Source organism: Adiantum capillus-veneris, chromosome 14 (assembly GCF_014529385.1).
Source record: "Adiantum capillus-veneris isolate H3 chromosome 14, ASM1452938v2, whole genome shotgun sequence".
In the NCBI taxonomy this organism is placed as follows: domain Eukaryota; kingdom Viridiplantae; phylum Streptophyta; class Polypodiopsida; order Polypodiales; family Pteridaceae; genus Adiantum; species Adiantum capillus-veneris.
In genome coordinates, this window is record NC_140944.1 from 934,926 (window position 1) to 958,872 (window position 23,947).

Genomic DNA, 23,947 nt, shown 5'->3' on the forward strand with positions numbered 1-23,947 from the left:
GCTTTAATCAACGAGCCGAGGGTGGTGGGACGGTTAGCCCAAGCTTCTTGGGTCTGGTCAAGGCTGCCAGCGATCGATACCTACGACGTGATGGTAGTTTTGCTTCCTATCCACGAGATAGATTGGTTGCACTGCTGGGATTATTGTGGGTGGAAGAATCTGAAAAATATCTAGCTAATATAAAGAGAAACGACCCAAATATAAGTACTGCAAACGTTTGGATTAAGCAGAACCATAGAAGATGCTTTGCAAATGAACTAAGGTCAAAAAGAAATCTTGCTTTCCACGTGGAGTTAAGGAATAGATATTTAAGGTCTCTTTTTCTTCTTATTCTTCTCTCTCTCTCTCTCTCTCGTTGGTCTCTACGCTTCTGCGCCACCAGGGCTCTCTCTCTCACACACACACAGGCGCATGCTCTTCACAGCTTTGTGGATGAAAGTTGGGGGGTGTCAAGAGAGGTATTGACGAAGGCGACGAGACAAGGAGATTTGCCTCTTTGATGCGCAGACGGACTTGCTGCAGGTCGAAGCGGAGCACGATGAGAGCAGTGGGGAGACATCGCTAGAGAGGGCAGATGGCAGAGCGAATAGGTAGTCGTGTATAGTGGGGAGTAGAATAATGAGAGAAGATGCACATCTTGAAGTCTCGTGAATCACAAAATAATAGGAAAGATTGATGCACGCTTTGCCAAAGGGGTGTAATTGTTGGGCTGGCTCTCGAATTTATAACAAACATCTCTCTCATATATACCCACATACACTCTAGTTCAAAACCTCTCTCCCTCTCTCTCTATACACACATATACACATACACATACAGGCTCTCTCTCTCTCTCTCTCTCTCTCTCTCATAGAAGACACTACTCTTAGCATGTGATGATCAACACCACCACCCTCACAACAGCTTACAGCTATAATGGTTTGATCTTCTCACACAAAGCAGGTTGATGGCATAATCCTTTTTGCCGCTTGCCCACATTTTGGCTTCTAGTTAGCATCCCCATGGCCTCCTTGGCCCCTGACAATCGGGTCACCAGCGTCGACTCCAATGAAAGCTTCTTCTCCAAAGCAAGCAGCAGCCGTGCTAAGGACGATGAGGCCCTCAAGTGGGCAGCCCTCGAGAAGCTTCCGACCTTTAAACGGCTGCGCAAAGGCTATCTAAAGAAGGCCGATGCTACAGGCGCGGTTAAATACGAAGAGGTCGACATTGACAAGCTCAGATATGCAGACAAGCAACTCTTGTTGGAAAGGGTTCTGCAAGACATTGAAAGAGATAATACAATCTTCCTTCACAAGCTGAGGGAGAGGATTAACAAGTGAGACAGGTCATTTGATGTGTGCATGTGTGTGTATATGTCTGTGTGTGTACTTAAGGCTCTAAGCAAATTATGTTGTTTTACAGTGTTGGCATAAATTTGCCAAGCATCGAAGTTCAATTTGAGAGTCTAAATGTTGAAGCAGATGTTCAAGTTGGAAGTAGAGCTCTACCAACCCTTGCTAATTTTACAATTGATTTGATAGAAGTAAGACATCTCTATCTCTCTCTCTCTCTCTCAAACCTAAGACCTTGAACCTAAAGGCTTTTGCTCCAACAAGCTGAGCTAGCCTTGTGAGTGTAACAATGGTTGAAGCCAAGAGGAGTTGAACATAAGACCTTGGACCTAAATGCTTTTGCCCCAACAAGCCAAGCTAACCTTGTGAGTGTAGAGGGTGGTTGGAGCACCCCCTGTCATAGAGGCAAATCCTCCTGAAGGCAAAACTACGGTGGACGATGCGACTATCGTATGGGGCTGCCCTCCAATATTGGAGGCATGTTGGAGTACCCCTATTGGGTATCTAGAGCCTACTCTTAACATCTTGATAAAAGCTACCACAAAGGTGTTACAAAGGTGCCTAGAGGTTGAATAGCTAAGCATCCAACCAACAAATATATTTATCTTCCTCAAAAAGAACAAGTTCACTTGCAATTTACAATTTTGTTATCCAAGAGTGCAATTAGAGTTTGTTGAAAGCAACAACATTAGAGTCCAAAGAAGTGATGATGGATTGCTTAACCTTGTGTTTTTGCCTTCTCTTTCCTTGTGGTGGTAAACATTAGATAGGTCGAGAAAACTAGCCTGCTACGGTGGCTCGGTGAGGTCATCCATAGTCCCCTCTCTATTGCTCTCTCTACATCCGAGTCAATACAAATCAAGTCATGATTGGGCTAACGTCCCATAGTTTTCCAAAAACTCTACAAATTGAGCTTGGGCTTGTTAGTTATTGGTTTCTTTGTGGCAGATGGACTTAATAATGCCACTCTTTTGCAAAACATAATGACTTTTGCACGTTAGGCATTGAGTTTTTTGAATGCTGGCCATCTTCAAGTGACATAGAGGGTTTTCAAAAGGTATTTGATGACATTACCAAAGACAAATAAAATAGCTATCCTCAAAAAAAAAGTTCAATAAAAAAAATGGTTTGAACAATCATGTTGGTGGTGTACATACTTGGCTCTGTCCTCCTCAAATTCCATGACTTGTGCAATTAGGGAGAGGGTGTCATGATACACCTTCTCCATCATGATCAACACCCTCTCCCTTCTCCAATCCATATGTGGTGAGTTGTATGGCACAATATAAAGCCTCACCACAAAACAAATTCTCACTTGCTACCGAAGGCAATACGTCAGCAAACAAATGGTTCCATTAAGCCAAAACCTATTGGAATTGAAAAATGGTCATCTTAGTCTAGAGGTAGTCCCTCCACATTTTGCAAATTAAAGGTATGATGCTTGGAATTGACATAACAATTATCCCTCTCAAGTATAGCATTTTCTAATGATCATTAAATGGATTTAAGTATTTCCAAACCTTGGTAGCAAGCCTAATATGAGTGTTTACTCTAAAAAACATCACACCCACTTTGCACAACAGTGAAAGAACACCTTAAACAATTTCACCACAAGTTTAGGAGGAAGTTAAAGGTGAAGAACCATGTCCATGCTGATCCTGCATAACTTACTCTGCAGTTCAAAAGGACCTATATGTCCCAATTGTTAGGTGACTTAAGGACATTTGCTTACCAAAACAAAAAGCCAAACTTCCACACACTTGATTCTAAAACGCCACTCAACTAAACATTTGATGAATGGCACAGGGCCTTTTCAGCTTTATCTTAAAGCCAAAGAGGAGAAAGTTGCACATACTTAAGTATCTAAGTGGCATCATCAGACCGTCCAGGTATATTCTAATTTGAACGCAAATCAGTATTATACAATGTTTCATGGGCATAAAATGTTGACAAAGTATTTGGTGCTTATATGCAGATTGACATTGCTTCTTGGACCTCCTAGTTCCGAAAAGACTACTTTGCTGCTTGCCCTCGCTGGAAAGCTCTCTCCTCATCTCAAGGTAAATGTCAAGATCACCTAGCATCAACAGAATGAAGCAAGCTATTAAAGAATATGCCTCCTACACACAGCTTGATCATGTCAACACCTAACCTTGAAGAGTCCTTCCTATTCCAGGTATCCGGCAAAGTCACATACAATGGCCATGAAATGACTGAGTTTGTTCCTCGAAGGACATCCGCATACATCAGCCAGCATGACACACATTACGGGATGATGACCGTGCGTGAGACTCTGGACCTTGGAGGTCAATGTCAGGGCGTTGGCAGTAGACATGGTTAGTGTACACCAAATCTCAAATTCAAATCTTGTCTAGATGTGTTTTCTAACCACTCTGACTAGCCATAAGCAGTAGCATGTCTTATCCCAATCTCTCTCTCTCTCTCTCTCTCTCTCTCTCTCTCTCTCTCTCTCTCTCTCTAGATATTGTACTAGAGTCACACATGGATGTAACCTTTTGATCTCGTAGGTTATTTGGCCTTTTGAAGACATTTAGAGTCAAACATGGATATAACCTTTTGGTCTCATAGGTCATTTGGCCTTTTGAAGACATTAATATAGCATTTCATGTCATCTGTGTACAGATATATACAGATGCATGTATAGATGTCGATGTTTGTATGGATGTATGTATATGTGGCTCACAAGTTGCTATGAATCAGATATGCTTGTGGAGCTTTCAAGGAGAGAAAAAGCAGCTGGAATAAAGCCAGACCCAGACATTGATGTCTTCATGAAGGTGAGACAAATCATTTTTCTCTCAGTCTCTATAATCAAGCAAAGTAAATGTTTGTCACATTGAATGTATTTGGCAGGCAGTTTCAATCGCAGGGCAAGAGGCGAGCATGGTCACCAATTATGTAATAAAGGTGCGGAGCAAAATCCATTCTGCCTATTCCTATAGTCGATAGTTCCAAAATGGGAGGGGCTACACTCTATAATGGTTCCTCAATTTTGAACAGGTTCTAGGGATTGACATTTGTGCGGACACGCTTGTTGGTGATCAAATGAGAAGAGGCATTTCAGGAGGCCAAAAGAAGCTTTTGACCACAGGTACGATGAGAACTATGTACATCATACGCACATATAAGCATACTGGAGATGGAAAATCTAATATACAGTAAGTTATGCACTCTCATGATAACATTTATGTATCTTAAAAACACTCTGCAAACAAAGTTCCTGAACCCTTTATTACAGCTCTCTTGGGTCTCCTTACCAAGCATCAGTTAAGCACAGCCTTGCTTTGGTGGTCCTTCTCATTTTAGGATGTCAGTAGCAATCAAATTGGTTTCCTAATATACCTTCATAAGGTCACAATAGTCTGAACTTAACAAATTTCAAGACGGGATAAAACACTCACAAAAATACAACGGAAGTAAGGGACACAAGAAAACAAAAAAAAAGTAAAAATTAAATCACTTAATATGCTACTAAACAAAACTAGATAAAACAAACCATTATTCGCTTGAAAATGCTTTAGAGAAGGCATAAGCAAAATAAGTTAAAGCAGCTTACTCGACAAAAACTTGAAATAAGTACTCAACTTTATACTACTACGTCAAAGAGTTAATCCTAGAAATCAGACTCTACGCAACAATCTCTAAAGGAACAAATTCTTAAATCCTAAAGTAAGCTAAATACTTGAATACTTACCTAGAAGAGGCTAAATATAACCAAAGTAGTACAAAGTAATGACCTGCTGCAGATGCATTCAAGATACAAGAAGTTTCTAATCTGAAATTTATTGTGGATAGGTGAAATGCTAGTCGGACCTGCAAAATCCCTCTTCATGGATGATATCTCTACAGGCCTTGACAGCTCCACCACATTTCAGATAGTGAGTTGCTTGCGGCAAGCAGTGCATGTGCTGGATATCACTGTGTTAGCCTCCCTTCTGCAGCCAGCACCTGAAACATACGAGCTTTTTGATGACGTCATACTGCTTTCCGAGGGCCACATAGTATACCAAGGACCTCGAGAACACATCCTTGATTTCTTCCAGTCAATGGGCTTCAAATGTCCAGAGAGGAAAAACCCTGCAGATTTTTTGCAAGAGGTTTGCTTTTTCACTGCCCGTTGCACTGTAATCATTTCATGCAAGAATCTAAGAATATTTTTGCACTGAAATTGTCGACTGCATTGTGAGAATCATTTACTTCAAGAGCTCAAGGAATACCCAGAACATTGATCCATTGATAACTATATGCTGATTATGCTAGCATTATGACATGGTTTGCTTGATAAGAGTAGATCAAAGGCCATCCCTACCCAGACAACAAACAATGGTTCAACCTTCACTGATATTGCTTTTCTGCATTCTGTCGAACGATGTCATTATGTAGCACTGGATCTGTCTGCTAAGCTCACCAACGACTTATCAAGAAACTGTCTGAAAAGTTCACACCACTTTTCCATTCTAAACAGGTGACCTCCAAAAAAGGTCAGCAGCAATACTGGGAGAATCAAAGCCAGCCATACGAATATGTTGCCGTTGAAGAATTTGCTGGGGCTTTTAAATTATACAACGCTGACCAGCACCTTCAACAAGAGCTTGCAGTTCCTTATGACAAGCCAAAAAGTCATCCAGCAGCCCTTTCTACTAAAAAATATGGCCTGACAAAATGGGCCCTCTTCGAGTGTTGTTTTGCAAGGGAGGTACTGATGTGGAAGCGCAACTCCTTTCTATATATATTTAAAACTTGCCAGGTACATATTTCACTTGAAGACAGAATTAGGTGATAATCCCCAAAGTTGTATTTTGATGGTAGGCATTCACCTCAGTTGGGTGTCAATGTATCAAGTTATCAACGGAGACTTGCTACAAATCTACATTATGATGACAGGCATACCATGTTTGACATGCTGCGATTGGCATAGCCTAAATGCACCCACTATGTAATAACTGTTGAAAACTACATAAATCACTAAAAAAACTACCACAAAGGATGACAAGGTTAAAACGCCACAGGATTACAAAACTTCGAAATCTTCCCTTTTAGTTGTACTAGATAGAAACACAGGACTCCTAACAAACAATGCTTTCCTTTTTCACCGACGACAGTTGTCCATCATTGCCATGATTGCTATGACCGTTTTCTTCCGGACTAAGCTTAAAACTAATTCAGTGGAGGAAGGGAATCTGTACATGGGTGCTCTTTTTTTTGGATTGATGACAATCATGTTCAACGGATCATCAGAGATGCTCATGGTTGTTAATCGGCTTCCTGTGTTCTACAAGCAAAGACACCAGCTCTTCTACCCCGCGTGGGCCTTCTCAATACCATCTATCGTCATCAGAGTACCACTATCCATACTGGAAACCCTAATATGGGTCTGTTTAACATACTTTGTGATTGGCTTTGCTCCCGAGCCCGACAGGTCAGTTGTTATTCTGCTGTTCTTTTGATATGATAGAATCTTTTTCCCATTGTTTGGACCCAGGCTTAAGCTGATGCGCGCTGTTCTCATAACTTTACACTATTCTAGGCACGTCACCTCAAAAGCTAGGAAAATAGAGAGAGAGAGAGAGAGAGAGAGAGAGTGAAATGAAATGTTATATTAACGTCTTCAAAAGGCCAAAATGACCTATGAGACCAAAAAGTTACAATTGGTGAATCTGATACCATGTCTGAGTACGGAAATTACAAAGCTACAAAGAACTAACACTAAAACACTAAGGAGAAAGGAAATAGGGGGGGGGGGGGGGGGGGGGGGGGGGGGGGTGTTTCAGATGAAATCTCTCATCGGTCGCTGTCGGATCTCATCAACCTCCTCCATGCTCAGTACTCTGGTTGGGCGTCTCGCATGTCAAGCTAGAGTAATCTATATCTTCTATTGCAGCCTTCGTCGGTAGTGGGAGACCCCCCGAGGTTGTGGACGTCTGGATCTGCCAAGCTCAGTGGCTCGGTCAAGCAATGTACCTCTGGTATGAGTGGGCTCTGAGATCTACTGTGATGACTGCTCCATTGGCTCTCCTCTGGCTGGTGTAAAGAAATCTGTGATTCGTCTCTAAGACTGTCTTTCCCCTGATGTCCTCAGCAAGCTCTTCCTAAGTCTACGCAACTCTAGCAGGAACAATCCGAGACACACCTCTCTCATCCTTGTATCTCATGACTCTAGAAAAAGGGCCGAACCCTTCTCTGAACAGGCAGTGGAAGCAGCCACGTATCTCATAGTATGCTGGGTAGTGACATGTGTAGTGCAGCTCTGTCTCTGGCTCTAAGTTACATAGGTGACATATCCTGGCCCCTGCCGGCACCCCTCGAAATCGGCCAATCTCGATCTGGAGCTGATGTGAGTATGTGCGTATCTGTCCAATAGCGCATCTTATCCCATGAGATAAGTGTGTATCCATGTATGCAGGCCTAGTCACAAAGCCGTCCTCCGTGAGTTGGCAAAGATGCTCTCTGTAGAAGGCCATCTTCGTGCCCAACTCCTGTGTCGGCTGTCTCCATGTGCTACTGGTATTTAGCTGAATCAGATCCTGACGTATGAGTCTGGTGGTCTCTGTCCGTGTGAGAGACAGGGAGGGTGCATCTAGGGAGTATTGAAGCGGAGGTAATCTATCCATGTTGAGACCATGCGACTGAAACCATGTTGTCATCTGTCCATACCAACATGCTGTATCGCCTTGTAGAGCTAGTTGTCGAGATGACTCCAGGGCAAGCCGAGCGTATTTGTCCGTGGGGAGATCCCATAGACCGTGCATAAAGGATACTGATCTTGTCAATGCCTCCACCACGAGGGGGGGGGTGGCTAGCTCGGCTCGGATAATCTCATGTGGTACTGAGGTCTGCGTGAATCATCCGAGCGATCATAGAGACCAGAGGCCTCTCCATATATCTCCATCCATCTGTGTTGCCAGATTTCCCATGGTGGTCTACTGAGGGTCCCCATACCTAACTCCATAGAGCATAGCTGGAGCCACTAGAGTGTCAAAAAGCCAAATCTTTGTTCGCGTTTCCTGAAACTGAACCTGCGAACACATCCTCTCCAGTCCTCCCAAAGCTGCATATATGCTCTCGTCTAGTCTCTGATGCTCTCCTTAGTGAAAACACCGGTCCACCGAAGACTACCCCAAGATAAGTATATGCATCTGTATACTCCATCATCTCCTGGCCCTACGTAAATGTGGGTGCCGACCTCCTAACCCACTGTGGTGTGGTGTTGAACACCATAACTTTGGTTTTCCCCAGATTGACAGACAATCCCTGTCACGAGCAAATGTATGCAGAGCATCCAAATGATGATGCATCCCCTCTGGAGAGTCAGAAATCAACACAATATCATCTACGTATAGTAACAGCGGAATCCATGTCCCTGCTAGCTGAGCCCCCCTGACGCTCTACATAGTCCGAAAACTCATCCACATACATCCCAAAAAGAGTCGGGGATAGGGGGCATCCTTGTTACTTCGTTAGCGTAGCGGCCAAAATCTCAATGCTGCTCTCTCATTAACTAAAAATCTCTAAAAAAAAAACTATGCCGTCCAAAGCTACCAACTGTCGAGTTAATAAAATAAAAAAAGCATTCTCTCAGCAGCAATTCGATCTTCTCCACAAGCAGGTTTGTCTCTGGCCACTGTTTGAGAGAGAGAGAGAGAGAGAGAGAGAGAGAGAGAGAGAGAGAAGGCTATGAAGCTAGTAGCATCTTTTGCTCTCAGTAGCAATTCGATCTTCTCCACAAGTAGTTTGCAGGTTCCCTGAAGCGCAGGCAGCTCTCTCGCCAGGCCGAAGTCCGCCAATTTAGCCGTCTCCAACCTCCCTCTCCTCTTACTTCGTTAGCGTAGCAGCCAAAACCTCAATGCTGCTCTCTCATTAACCCACGTGGCTAAAAATCTCTTAAAAAAAACTACGTCGTCCAAAGCTACTAACTGTCGAGTTAATAAAATTAAAAAAGCATTCTCTCAGCAGCAATTCGATCTTCTCCACAAGCAGGTTTGTCTCTGGCCAGTGTTTGAGAGAGAGAGAGAGAGAGAGAGAGAGAGAGAAGGCTATGAAGCTAGTAGCATCTTTTGCTCTCAGCAGCAATTCGATCTTCTCCACAAGCAGTTTGCAGGTTCCCTGAAGCGCAGGCAGCTCTCTCGCTAGGCCGAAGTCCGCCAGCTTAGCCGTCTCCAGTCTCCCTCTCCTCTGCAGCAGAATGTTATCTGGCTTCACATCCAAATGCAACACTCCGTTCTCCTCGTGGCAGAACCTTAGAGCGATGACCATGGCCTTCACCACCAACGCCCCCTTGCCTCCTCCTCCCATTCATCATGTCAAGTGGCGTTTCACCTTCGCACAAATCCATCGCTACGCAGGGCCAGCTCTCATCGCCATCTGTCAGATGCACCCTACGCAGCCTCACTATCGGCATTACTGCTGCGATCACGTGAGTGGATAGGCGCCGCATGATGCGGATCTCTACCCCAGCCAGCCGAAGATAGTGCTTGCGGTGCGTTTCATAAGCAGAAAGCTCTTTGACCAAGATCTTGCAGGCCATGATATGCTCTGCCCCGCAAGGTCGCCGCTCTAACTCGCCGCCCCCTGCTGTTACTTTGATGATTCCTTCTGACTTTGAATACTTGCCATTAGCCTCCCTCGCCAAGAGATCCTATTATCTCCAGATTGGATATGGTGACCATGGACAACCTCGTACTGTCAATACTGCTCCATGCTGTCTCCAATGGCGGCCATTCCTGCGCTTCTTTGGTTACAACCAAGGGAGTCCTGATCTGCATGGCCGCCAGCTCGTATTGTTGCTGAGCACTATAACCCATCATGATCTCTCTCTCGGATTTAGGTTTAGGTGCAGCAATAAGATCGTCGCGATGAATACCAGCTACTTTAGCTGGCGGAGGCCCAACAGATGCTCTTGCTACTGCTACTTGACGCACGATATGCAGCAAGAGAGGATGGCGTTTGCTAGCTTGCATCGAAGTAGTACGTTAAGCATTCGGTAGACGCACTGCCTTTGTGGTATTATAAATGCTGCCTTTTTCATTGTTGTGCTTCACAATATGCTCCTTCGACGACGTGCAGATACCGATGCCTCCCTTGTTGGATGCCTCCCCTGTTGGATGGCTTTGCATGCCTCTACCATGCATGTGCGGCCGCTGCTTGTTGTGATGTTGTAGTACTGTTTTGCAGAGATGAGCGCGGGTCATGCTTGACCACCCAATAGTGGAATACTCCACGTGCAAGGGCTGCTGCTGCAGCTATCCGACCAACAGTCTTGGCTTTGATTTGGTCGTGGACACGCGAACTACGGTTGTTGACTGCAACTGGTGGTATATTGGCAGCGGTCGGAGCAGTATTGGACGGTCGCTTGTCAGAGCCGTGCTTATTCACCTTCCGATTCCGGCGGGTCATTATAGCTGGGCCTTGATCAGTAGTGATCAAATTACTTACTGGAGCTGATAGTGCAGAGACGCATCTGATGATGATGGCAAGCTTATCTGATGTATCTGATACAGGTGCTACTCGCTGCTAGCGACATTGACAATGATGCACGCTAATTAGCAGCAGCCACATGATCATCTCGCCCAGCGCAGTACTAAGCTGGCCAACAGGCTAGCTGGGAAAGGAGGCTGTCGAGATCAGGACGTTCGGGCTATATGAGCAGTTAAATAACTAGAGGGCCTGACCGGAGATACCTCAACTGCATCTAGTAGTCCCTCGATCCATCATCCCTTTAGTTTTCATACCTTTGCCTACAACTTGCAGATGTGCTAATTGTTGCTACGACCAGCTATGATTTTGTAATGTCCTATTAACCTTGCCGATATTGCTAAGAGCATCATTGACAGTACTCACGACCAAGTTATTGCAACATTATGTCCTCATGAAATAACATAAGATGCCACAAATGTTAAATCAAAATTTTCAAAGCTTAACATTAAATCAAACAGAGCACCCAAACAACCTAATATTGTGAGACCTATTAGGAAATCACCAAAGCATGAGACTTCTAAAGTATATAGCAAGTGGTTGAGCTTTTTTCATGCTTTTTCTTTTTCCGTTCAGAATGGGTAGGCCAATTCCAACTGACCTGATTGAGCAGCAGATAGAATTTGAGACTGCAATGTATAAGTTGCAATTCTGCCTTTACCCAAATTTTCAAGAGCAGGTGCTCAGACACTACATGCATAAATGGAGTGAGTTCATTCCATGGCCAGTTCAACCACCTACCCCATGGCATCCACATTACATCACTTGGAATACACTCGGTCGACAAATCACCACATCGACATCGCCGTACTGGCTAGTTGCTCCACAAAACACTATTGTATGTTGTTCGTACAAATTGCGGATGTGCTCACCTACTCGAGACTATAGAAATAAATTACTCTAATGTGGTCCCCAACCACCTTCAGTTAGCTAAACAATTCATTTCACGCTACTTTCCTGACAACCAGCTAACCACACGTGCAACTTTGAAGAGCATCTTACTGATACAGCCCTCTGTTCCTACATCAAAAACTCCCATTGATATGTGTAGTTACCTTGTCCTCCTCCTCTTCTCCACAAAAGTTTTGTCCATTGCATAGTAAAGCAGTCATTGCCTGCTACATTTCAAGGTCTTCCCAACTCTCTCTTGCTTAGTTCCATTCTTAATTCAACATTTTTTTTTCATACTCTCTACATCAAATCATTTCAATGACTTATACTCACTTAGGGTAACAAGATTTGTGCAAAACAAATAATAAGCGCTCTCTCTCTCTCTCTCTCTCTCTCTCTCTCTCTCTCTCTCACACACACATACACAGTTTTCATTTCTACGTTCTTCTTTACAGATGTATACTCTTGTTCAGTGCTTCCATGAGAACAAATAGTAAATACAATCTTGTATGTATCAGTGACTTCTACTCACTTAGGGTAACAACATTTTGGAAAACAAATAATAAGCGCACGCACGTGCTCTCTCTCTCTCTCTCTCTCTCTCTCTCTCTCTCTCTCTCTCTCTCTCTCTGCCCTTTCACTTCTATGTTCTTGTTTACTGATGTATACTCTTGTTCACTACTTCGATGAGAAGAAAATAGTAATTACAATAGTGCCCTTGCAGTCATGCAGGCTAACGAAGCACTCTAGTTTTACTCCAATAGTGGAGTGGACCATGTCAGACATTCCCTCAATGGTGCGTACCCGCCAGCCAGAATACCCCATATCAGCTCTATAGGCACACCCATGTCCTGTAGTCTACGTATAAGTTTGGCTCTCGGCACTGTGTCATAAGCTTTGCGGAAATCCACAAAGCTACAATAGATCCTCTTGCCATGGTGTCTACCCTCCTCAATAATAGCTCTGAGTGTCAGAATCTGGTCAAGAGTGGAGAAACCTCTCCTGAAACCTGCTTGCCCTGGTGCTCTTATGCCCTCTCGCTCTGCCCATCTACTCAGCTTCTGCTCAAAAACGGATGCATACAACCTAGCTAATGTGTGACCAACCATGATGGTGCGATAATTCGCGGGAATCATGGGATCTCCTGACTTGAAAATAGGCACAATCGTAGACATACTCCAAGTCTTCGGGAGGCCTTCATACATGGCTCGATTAAACATCATAGCCAAGAGCTCTGCAAGCATCTCTGGCATGGATGAAGTGCTCTGCTACTAGATCATGATCATGTGTTGTCCTTGTTTTCATCCTGTCAATGGCTTTCCTTACCCTCTTAGCAGTAAAGAAAGAACATGTCTCCGGGCATGTCTCTAGTGGGTCCGGCAGAGGTGGTTGCCTCGATGCTGTGTAGAGAGATGTGGCATATTCCCCCCATGTCTTAGTGGAGGTGACCGCTGGTGGTGGTGAATGCTCGTGGAATAGCCTCCATGCTTCGCATGAGTCCTGACTTATAGATAACTGATACAGATCCCGCTCTAGCTGAGATAGATAAGCCCTTTTCTTTCGCTGCACTAGGCAGCGAAAGGTGATCTGTGATTGTCTATGTGTGGTAATACCCATGAGCATTACCTCTGTAATTTGATCCTCGTCTCTCTACACTCCTCATCATACCAACTGTTCTGGGGCATGCTCCCAGATCGTCTCCGTGTGGGCTGGCTATGGGGATATGCCTCTAATGCTGCATCATGGAGCGTCTCTGTCAGTATCTGAGTGAGTTCATCTAGTGGCCGTCCCGGCTCCTGGGTGCATAGTTGCCTGTATATCTCATCCATATACACAGAATCTGTCTCCCTCATGAAGGTATACCGAGAGTGTGGGGGGACCTCTCCTAATGGAGTTGTGCTGAACTGAAAGGTCAGGGTGAAAGACAAGATAGCATGATCAACTGCTACCACGACTGGCCTAGTACCCACCACGAAATCCTGAAAGAATGGAATGAGACCTGGCTGAGCCATAACATAATCCACTCTGTTGGCACCATGTCGGTGTGGAAAGCAAGTAAAACCTCCCGCTGTCGAAAATCTTTGTAGGCCATTCACAATGGCCAATCTATGTGCGGTTCCCATATCTATCAGGTATCTGCCATATTCAATGTATTCCTTATCTTGTGAAAGTCTGGATAGACCCATCTCTGTGACGTCCACCTCCCTAAGCATCTCCTCAGAAGTATCATAAAATATTGTTTGGTGGTGGGCAGTCCTAGCATTGAAATCCCCTAGTCTGATAATGTCACCATCCTTGGAAAACTCCCATATGTCATTATCCAAAATAGCAAAGGGGGGATTGTCCTTCAGTTGATGCATATAACTACATACTAGGAGGAAAGTAACAAATAGCAATGTAGAGGTATCTGCCCCTCTCTGCCATGAGCCTCACCCACATGTACCTAGCCTGTTCATCCTTGCGTGCTATATGTATCAGTGGCTGCAACTCCTCCCTGAATAGAACTGCCACTCCCCCTGACCCCCGTCCTCGATGCTCCAATCTGGTCTCCTGTCTGCAGGCTGTCTCCCATCTATATCCGCCCACCTGTGGCATGGATTGCCCAGGTGCTTCATGCGTCTCACAGTAGAAAATGATGTCTCTCCCTGTGAAGCTAGCTATCCTCAAAGGCCCCTACATCAAGACGGAATGACCCATTACAATTCCAGGTTGCCATCTTAAGTGTGGTCCCATAGGTCTCGCACCGTCATGCGGGACGTCTCTCCAATATCACCACCTTTCCATCCCTGTAAAAAGCAATCTTCCCCTTTTCTCTTGCTGCTCTAATTTTCGGCATTACTTCTTGCATATGAGCAATCTGCGAGAGGGTGAGGTCGTCTCCAAGAAAGATGCCAGTCTTCTTTAGAGTCGGTCTCTTCTTCAAGAAGTCCTTCGTTTCCATGGAGGGGAAGCGGAGAATGAGTGTCGTTGCCTTCGAGGTTTCACCGTTGTTCCCACTTTTCTTAGTGCCCACTCTCCAAGCCCTCGTATGCGTCTGCTCGTTGACCCCACCAGAGTCATGAGTTCTTTCACCTCTTTATCCACATTATCTTGGTCTCTAAGGCCACATATCCTTACGTGTAAGGCCCGCACACGTCTCCTTTGCTCCTCTTCTAGTGTAAAGTTGATGATGGTTGGTGTGGAGGTGGGGGTTATTTCCTTGCCTTTTCCTTTCTTGACAATCTCAATCCATTTTTCGGCCTTTTCTGCTTTTTGTTGGGTCTTTGTGATGACATCTACCCACGAGGTCGTCATTTCTTTTTGTTGCTCCCCACCTCCTTTGATGGCCCGTACTTGTTCCTTAATCGTGTTAAGCTCTTCAATAACAGAGGGTTGAAGTTCTCCCTCTTCGAGGGCGTTCTGCGATCGCACCTCTGCAAGCTCTTTCTTGAGTAGTGCAATTTCCTCATCTTGGGCCTTCACGCGATCTTCGAGTGTATGTATCGTGCTTTCTTGTGCTGCCACGCGTGCGTCGAGTCCGTTAATAGTACCTAGGAGGTGGCAGTTGATCTTGCTGATGGACTCCCTCAATTCTTCTTTGCATTTTTGGATAGCATCCTCCACCGAGCCATCCTTGCTATGCAGCTTTCTCATAATTGAAAGGCCGTAACAGGAGTGAAGAAGAGGTTCTCTCTCTCTCTCTCTCTCTCTCTCTCTCTCTCTCTCTCTCTCTCTCTCTCTCTACGCAGGCAGACTCTCTCTCTACCCTTTCTCTCTCTACGCTATTCATCTGTTCCTCTCTCTCCCCCTTTTTTTCCTACCCTCTCTCTCTCTACAGTCGTGGGTTCTCTCTCTCTACGCGCCCTTTTTTTTAACCCTCTCTCTCTCTCTCTCTCTCTCTCTCTCTCTCTCTCTCTCTCTCTCTCTCTCTCTCTCTCTCTCTCTCTCTCTCTCTCTCTGCGCCTAAAACCTCCCCACTCTCTCTCTACGGTCAGGCCGGCAGAGCGCTTAGGGTTGGGGTTCAAAAGCGCGGAGGGCCGGGTGTTGGGGGGGGGGGGGGGGGGGGGGGGGGGGGAAGCGGAGCGGGAGCGGGAGCGGGGGCAGGAGCAGGGGGAAGCGCGGGGGGATTCAGGAGCAAGGAGAGTGAGAGAGCACAAGCGAGCAGGAGGCGGGGGGTGCAGAGCACACGTGAGCAGGAGGCGGGGGGGTGCAGGAGCAGCGTGAGGGCAGGAGCAGGGGCAGAGAGAGAGAGAGAGAGAGAGAGAGAGAGAGAGAGAGAGAGAGAGAGAGTTGTTATAAATGATGCAAAATCATCAAACAGGTTTTTCCGCCAGATACTACTATTATTTTGTGTTTCACAAACGGCTCTAGGAATGTTCCGGTTTGTCGGCTCAGTTAGCAGAACAGTTGACATTGCAAGTTCTTTTGGAACTTTTGCTTTGATGACAGTCGTACTCATGGGAGGCTTCCTTATTGCCAAAGGTAGAACTGGACTTTCATAGGGAAATTTGTGTGGCGATCAAATGAGAAGCTTCCTCATATTATGATGATTGTGTTTTCAGAACAAATTCCTGGCTGGTGGATCTGGGCTTATTGGTCATCCCCGATGACATATGCACTCAATGCTCTATTTGTTAACGAGTTTCTAGCAGAACGCTGGCAGCAGGTGACAATATAATGTGGTACAACTGTTTACGGTTCATAGAATTTTCTCCAGATAGATAACTACAATTGTAAACTTCGTTGTCATAGCCATACAAGGGGACTATAGATGCCAATACTATTGGAAAAGCCCTTTTAAAATCACGTGGATTCTTCACCGAGGACTACTGGTACTGGCTTGGTATCAGTGCTTTAATCGGCTTCGCTATCCTATTTAATGTCGCATACACCTTAGCACTCACTTATCTCGACGGTGAGAAAACTGGTCTTTGTAGCTTCATGATTCTTGTTTGATAACACTTGCTTTTTATATCTGTGTGTGCGCGTGTGCACAAGCGTGTGTGTGTGTGTGTGTGTGTGTGCGCGCGCGCGCATGTGCATACAAGAGAGAGAGAGAGAGAGAGAGAAATGAAAATGTGGTGAATCTAATACCAAGTCTGGGTACAAAAAGTACAAAGAACTGAAAAGAAAATAGTGGGTAGGGGTGGGGTGAAAGCTGATACAAAGGGAATACAAAGGGTGAGTTGATACAATGGAGCTCTCTGACAGTCAAGGCATCATATACATATACATCAGTATCCAAAAGGCTATAGAGATTCAATGTCCTCCAAGGTAGGCACTCTGTCGGGACGGCTCCTATGTCACGCCACTAAGGTATGGATCCTCTGTCGCAATCTGCGTCGGTGTCGAGAGAGAGAGAGAGAGAGAGAGAGAGAGAGAGAGAGAGAGAGAGAGAGAGAGAGAGAGAGATTTCAGCTTTCAATGATAATTCCAAATACCATGCAGCCCCTGGAGCACCTCAATCAAATTTTCTGAACAAAGATACTGACGAAGTCACTTCATCTGGAACCAAACAACGACAGCCATCAAGCAAACAAACTGATCACACGCATGGTATCACAACACATCACATCCACTTTGCTAGATGGTCAAGGTTTGAAATAGACATTGCCCGAACTAAAATGCAGAAAAGATGTAAGGTTGCACCTGATTTTGAAAAATGAGTAAAAAATCTGTCACTAAAGCCGAAACATGTAAATCTGAGTTGATTTCAACTGTCACTAGAAATTGCAGTTGCTTTGAAGCCTGTTAACGCTCTTCAGAAATCTGAAAAAAAGTTTGGTTTGTAGAAATGAGCAGGATCGCCTCAAAACAGGAAGGGATGGAGTTAGACAATGTAAACCAGGCATCTGCAAAATCCAATTTCACTGATATTGAACAAGGCAGTCAGGCTCAACAAAAAGGAATGATTCTTCCATTTCAACCCCTCTGTATAGCATTCCAGTCTGTCAACTATTATGTTGATATGCCTGTGGTATAATGTTCTCTTCTCTCGTTTGTTGCAGATGCTAACCTGCCATTTTCTCAAAATTAATCTTGTAATCATCTTTCTGCAGGAAATGAAGAAGCAAGGTGGCGTAGAAGATAGGCTCCAGCTACTAGAAGATGTAAGTGGGGCATTCAGACCTAGAGTTCTTACCGCTCTAGTGGGTGTTAGCTGTGCTGGGAAGTCTACACTTATGGATGTCTTAGCAGGAAGAAAGACCGGAGGTTATATTGAGGGAAACATTAGTATATCAGGATACCCTAAAAAGCATGAAACTTTTGCAAGAGTATCTGGTTATTGTGAGCAAAATGATATACACTCTCCTAACGTCACTGTAAAGGAATCGCTTCATTATTCGGCATGGCTTCGCTTGCCAAAAGAAATCGACAGGCACACAAGAAAAGTAAGCTTTCAGATCAAAACACTCAAAATGCATGCATGGCTTGTATTACTTGACAAGATGCACATGTGAGATGCAGATGTTCGTGGATGAAGTCATGGAGCTGGTAGAGCTGACCCCAATCGCGGAAGCTTTAGTTGATCAATGGGCTTTCAACCGAACAACGCAAAAGGCTTACCATTGCAGTAGAGATAGTAGCCAACCCTTCCATGATATTCATGGATGAGCCCACATCTGGCTTGGATGCAAGAGCTGCAGCTATAGTCATGAGGACAGTGCGGCGTGCGCAACACAGTAGATACCGGGAGGACGGTGGTGTGCACAATCCATCAGCCAAGTATTGACATATTCGAGTCATTTGATGACGTGATCTTTTCATCAATTTATGCACACTATGCCTCCTAAACCTTTTTGAATGTAGCGAGGAGCGTTTCAGACTACATATTAGACTACAGTGTAGACCTCTAGATTACCTATCACCGAGTGTAGTGATCATACGAGTCATAGATAATATGTAGTCTACACTGCACTGCACTGTGATCCCTAGACCTCGACAACCCCGCACTATGGTCTCCCAACTCCAAACTAGGGCCAATGATACAGGGACAATTGGAGGTTGAGACCCATAGGGGGAGGATGCACCGTGCACTACATGTGAACCTTTACTCAACTAGACTAACATGTGTTAGTAGACCTCTACGAGAGTGAGTAGATATAACATTTGAGATGGGGAAATGATCCAGCATCAATGACGCCATCCGTGACTGGTAGGTGCATCCACTACCCATAGTAACTGCACACCACCATACACAATCCGCTAATACAGATCATGAATCACCAATCACCAAGTCCACTATTTAAGGACAACACCCAAATTGGACTCCGGCCGAAGGAATCAAACACCCAGTCAACAACCAATGGATCTTTGAAGAAGCGCTCTGTTCAGAATGTGCGATGCATCAAAATTATGCACCAATCCACCTATAGCTGTCAAGAGTAGAGTCTTCTCAATCGTGGCCACAACTAAAAAGATAAACATACACTCAATGATATAGTCAGACAAGTTCAGAGAAAACAACCTTTCCAAATTCTGAACTACTACAAGCAACTGCGTACTGCACAATAAACTATTCTTCTGATTAAACAAAATAAAAATGCTTGCCTGTTTGGACAAATTTTTAACAAGCTAAGCCTTCTGAAGAAACCCCAAGACATCTGACATTTTTAAGCCAAGTATTTCAACAGTGCTGAACCGCATATCTTGCTCTTTAAATTTAGATGAAATACTAAGATATGATACCTAATTCTATGCTTGCAGTTGCTTCTCTTAACAAGAGGAGGAAAAGTCATTTACGGAGGTCCCCTAGGTCCTTGCTCTGAAAATCTTATTCAATATTTCCAGGTAGGTCCCCAGCATATAGCATACAAACTACCTAAATCTACGTTTTCACACACAACACAAAGTTTTGGCAGGCAATACCTGGGATTGCACCCATTAAAGATGGATATAACCCAGCTACATGGATGCTTGAAATAAGTTCACCTTCCGCCGAGGCTCGTCTTCAAGTTGATTTTTCACAAATCTACAAAGAGTCTACTCTTTACCAGTAGGACCAAGCACTGCTCTTTATCAGCAAGACAAGATATGTCCACATTTAAATGTGGTATTAATTCTCACTCTCTCTATGATCAGGCAAAATCAAGCTCTCATAAAAGAACTGAGTACACCGCTCCCGGGTCATACAGATCTATCCTTCCCATCACGATATCCTCAAAGCTTTCAAGAGCAATGCCTTGCATGCCTTTGGAAACAACACAGGAGCAACACATATACAATTGCTCCACTAACACATGAAGTTTCTTTATTTCTTCTACTTCATGTTCTTTATGTTGGTCTTCATCACCTACCTTGGTATGTGCCTTGTGGCGATTACCCCCGACATTATCCTCACTAATATGTTCATAGCAACCTTTTTCAACCTCTGGAATCTCTTCTCCGGCTTTGTGATACCACATGTGGTAAGCTGTCAAACAACCTTGCCACGAATATACACAACATTTCTAGCAAATATTGATAGCATAGGTTTTCCATATGTCAACCACACGTCGGACGCACACGGGTACGGAAGTACGGAATAGGTACGGATGAGACTACCCGGAAATTCCACACGTCAAATAGCCTACTACATAGGATGCTTAAGAGCGTACATACTACACCACCATGTTTAAACTTTGTACACAAACACAAAACCATAGAAAGTTCAAAAATTTGAATTTAGAGACTAGCTTGTGGGCACGGGAGAAGCTCCATGTGAGCAAGAGAGGGCGAGAGGATGGGCTAGCCGCTGATTCGCAGCTCGCAGCTCACTGATGTGCGGCAATGCTTGCATAACAGAGTTAGCAGCCCAACTAGCACGGCCAAAAAACTGTAGGCAGAAAAAATTTGCCACAAATTTTTTGCCGGGTACGGAATCACTTTCCGTATGTTTCCGTACTCGTCCGAGTACGGAAGTACACTGGGCAACTACACGGGTACGAAAAAAGTTAGGATTGATAGAGCTGGCTGTGTACACACACACACACACAATATACATATACGTACATACATTCATTCATATATATCTTTTTTTACTGCAAAGAACCATAAATTGTCATATGAAGAAGGTTGTAAACGTAGTGATAGTCTCCCTGGCTGCACCAATCATCATTCTCCTTTCCAGATGTTTACAGCTTCCGCCAATCAAGGAGCAGCTGCAAAACAGCCAGTTGTTCCTTGTGCTCAAAGGTGGAGCTCTCCAACCGGCCAGCTTCCCTGCTAAGTCTCTCCCTCGATGGAAGCTGGCCCCGTTGTGCTAATTGCATCTCTCTCTCTCTCTCTCTCTCTCTCTCTCTCTCTCTCTCTCTCTCAAATGCAGAGCATACCTGTGTGGTGGAGGTGGTACTACTGGGCCAATCCGGTGGCTGATAGCGTCGCAGGTGGGGGACGTGGAGAGCAGAGTGAGCGACCCTGATCACGGGGTGGCCTTTACAGTGAAGCAATTCGTGGAGCGCACCTTCGGTTACAGGCATGACTTCTTGGGGGCCGTCACGGGCGTCCACATCGGCCTCGCCCTGCTCTTCGTCTTCATCTTTGCCGTCGCCATCGCCAAGCTCAACTTTCAAAAGCGATGAGAAGCTGTTCACAGCTTACAAGGTTTGAACCCACGACCATCCATCAAGTCGAACTCACAGCTCACAGGGTTTGAACCCACGCCAAGATCCACTACTAACCATCACCTCTACACATCTCACATAGTTTGAATTACCAAAAAATACCCTTCAAATTTCAAGAATTCCCCAGATACCTTGGTACCAATTTTGGATGGATTTTAATCTATTCTTTTTCACCATAGAGGTCTACTCACACGCTTAAAATTTCACCAATGAGCTCACCCATAGAGGCGCACAAAAAAATGAGCCATTTGATCTTGAGAGCCCACAATACCATCAAACGTAATGAGAAAAATGTCAAGAGGTCTTGAATTCAAGACCTTGTGTGTTAATAAGAAGAAGAAAGAGATAGAGATACACAATGTGTGTGCATGTGTGTGTGTGTGTGTGTGTGTGTGTGTGTGTGTGTGTGTGTGTGTGTGAGTGAGAGAGAGAGAGAGAGAGAAATTTTGAACGACAGTGAGTTGTCATTTTTTGGGTGAGGGCTCACTCTGTGGCTCACCTCTCTCTCTCTCTCTCTCTCTCTCTCTCTCTCTCTCTCTCTCTCTCTCTCTCTCTCTCTCTCTCGGATGAGTCACACGCAGTCGTAATTTTTTGTTATGACACTTAAGTGTAATTCTCTTCTCTTGTGTCCACAAAATTATGTTCAGGTCTTCACATTGTGTTTGAAAAATTCAATCTGAATAGAAACAAGCTCTTTTTTGAATTTCATGTTATCGCACCTACAAAATGAAAAAGGCCATGACAAAGTTTAGCAATAATTATTATTGTAGGCTAATGACCTCCCTTTGTTCGTATTCTTATCATGAATAGTGTCCGGGTTCACGCCAACTGCCAGACCATTACTAACCCATCACCTAACATCTAACCTTATTCTTTAATGCAATATAGAATAAGGAGTAGAGAGGGATTCGTTATCCTCACATTGTGCTCCAACCATCCATGTGTTCTCTTGCTCCCCCCCTTCCCCTCACGCACACACGCATGCATGTGCGCACCTCACAAGTGGTATTAGAGCTTTGGTCTCCCGATCCGCTCTCGACGCGCATGCACAAGCTTTGAGGCAAACTAAGGCTTGAAAGCTTGAGAAGAGAGAGAGGAGTTTTTCATTGAGTACTAGAGCTTCGAATAGCTTTGCAGTAGCACAGTTTTTTAAATCAACATCAGAAGGTAGTGTTGGAGTTTTGGACATTACTGCAGATAAGGTAGTGTTGGAGTTTTGGAGTTTTTCATTGAGCACTAGAGCTTCAAATAGCTTTGTAGTAGCACAGTTTTTTAAATCAACATCAGAAGGTAGTGTTGGAGTTTTGGACATTACTGCAGATAAGGTAGCCTTAAATTTTCCCAGCGTTATGAAGAAGTACAAAGTATTGTTGAGGATATCTAAAGATATTGTTGGACTCTTTCAATCAAAACCATAACTCTAGCAAAGCAAATAGCATCTCTTTGTAGCGTTGGTAGCAAGCAACCAGATAGCACTGATGAATATTTTGGTGTAAGCTAGCGTTATTATCTACATTGCAACAGAGGACATTGTAGTTGTAGCGAAAGGGAGAAAAGGTGTGGACGTGGGTGTGTGTGCATACACAAGCACACACACACACACACACGGTTTTTGAAGAAGTGTGGTGCTACAAAGAGGGACAAAGCAAGGTGGAAGGAAGAGAGAGAGAGAGAGAGAGAGCTTCCTTGCCTCTCTCACAGCACACACACACACCGCTTCGACGAGAGAGCAAACAAGGTGCCGATTCCCTTGCTTCTCGGCATAGGCTCTGGGCTCCACTCGCTGCACCGATGAGTTCTACCCTCGACATTGGACACACACAGACACTCCGATTCTTGACTTCATCTTTCTCATAATTCGGCATCGGCAACACACTTTCATCCAGTATAGTGGAAATCGACATCGACAACTCGTTTTCCCACCTTACAACATGCACGGATGAGGTGCCTCTTTCATAGAGAAGTGACACCTGGCATCGGCATCAACTTCAGCGATATCGACTACAGATTTTGACACACTCTCGGGCATTGAAGAGAGCGAGACAAGGAGACAGTTTGTTGGCTATGGGAGGTAGGTTACAGATTGTTGTTAGCAGTAGTTTTATGCATTTCTGAGAGCAAACTTTTTTGGGATTGCCATGGCATTGATGTAAGTTCTTTGTAGCTTTAGAAGTCGATTTTCTCTAATTGCTTATGCATAGCGATTGGTGGCTTTTTAGAGATAGCTCTCAAATACACATTTACATGCACAGGGATAGTCACAAGTTCTCCCGACATAGCAGATTTTCAAGCATTTTTTGACGTTTCACAAGAATTTGGTTCCAGTGGTAGTTTTATGTGTATGGATTATGCATACGTACATTGATTTTGAGCAGTATCTCCAAGTTTATGCTCTGTTAGCACTTTCTTTACAGTTTATGTGTTGATGTGCTGAGATTTGGTTTGAGATTTTGATCTTCGTATAGAGGAGACTTTGCCAAAATTTTCACAAAATTTTTGCCATAAATTCCTAGTCTCACCCTCTCATTTTTTGCTCTTGTCAATTGTGGCTAGACCTTCTGAGAAAGAAGAGTATTATATCAAGAAGTTTGATAGTACAAACTTCACAATATGGAAGTAGTGTATGCTTGATGTTTGTGTAAACGAGGTGAC

General features: G+C 44.4%; 1 long non-coding RNA gene and 1 pseudogene across 2 annotated transcripts; one reads left to right on the plus strand and one right to left on the minus strand.

Moving 5' to 3' along the window:
• Window positions 1-341: 341 nt before the first annotated feature.
• Window positions 342-20,832, plus strand: LOC147441796 (ABC transporter G family member 34-like; annotated as a pseudogene). Its single transcript, XR_015190152.1, has 17 exons — window positions 342-1,315; window positions 1,402-1,522; window positions 3,138-3,220; window positions 3,307-3,391; window positions 3,508-3,667; window positions 4,053-4,129; window positions 4,206-4,259; window positions 4,353-4,443; window positions 5,148-5,449; window positions 5,818-6,099; window positions 6,455-6,771; window positions 16,015-16,175; window positions 16,256-16,359; window positions 16,446-16,643; window positions 17,512-17,670; window positions 17,753-18,085; window positions 18,162-20,832. The product of XR_015190152.1 is annotated as an ABC transporter G family member 34-like (transcript).
• On the minus strand, window positions 17,047-21,552 carry LOC147441797 (uncharacterized). The gene is made up of 3 exons (XR_015190153.1): window positions 21,005-21,552; window positions 17,343-17,462; window positions 17,047-17,198 (listed from the first exon to the last, which is right to left on the minus strand). It is a non-coding gene; the product is annotated as an uncharacterized LOC147441797 (long non-coding RNA).
• Between the last annotated feature and the right edge of the window lie 2,395 nt (window positions 21,553-23,947).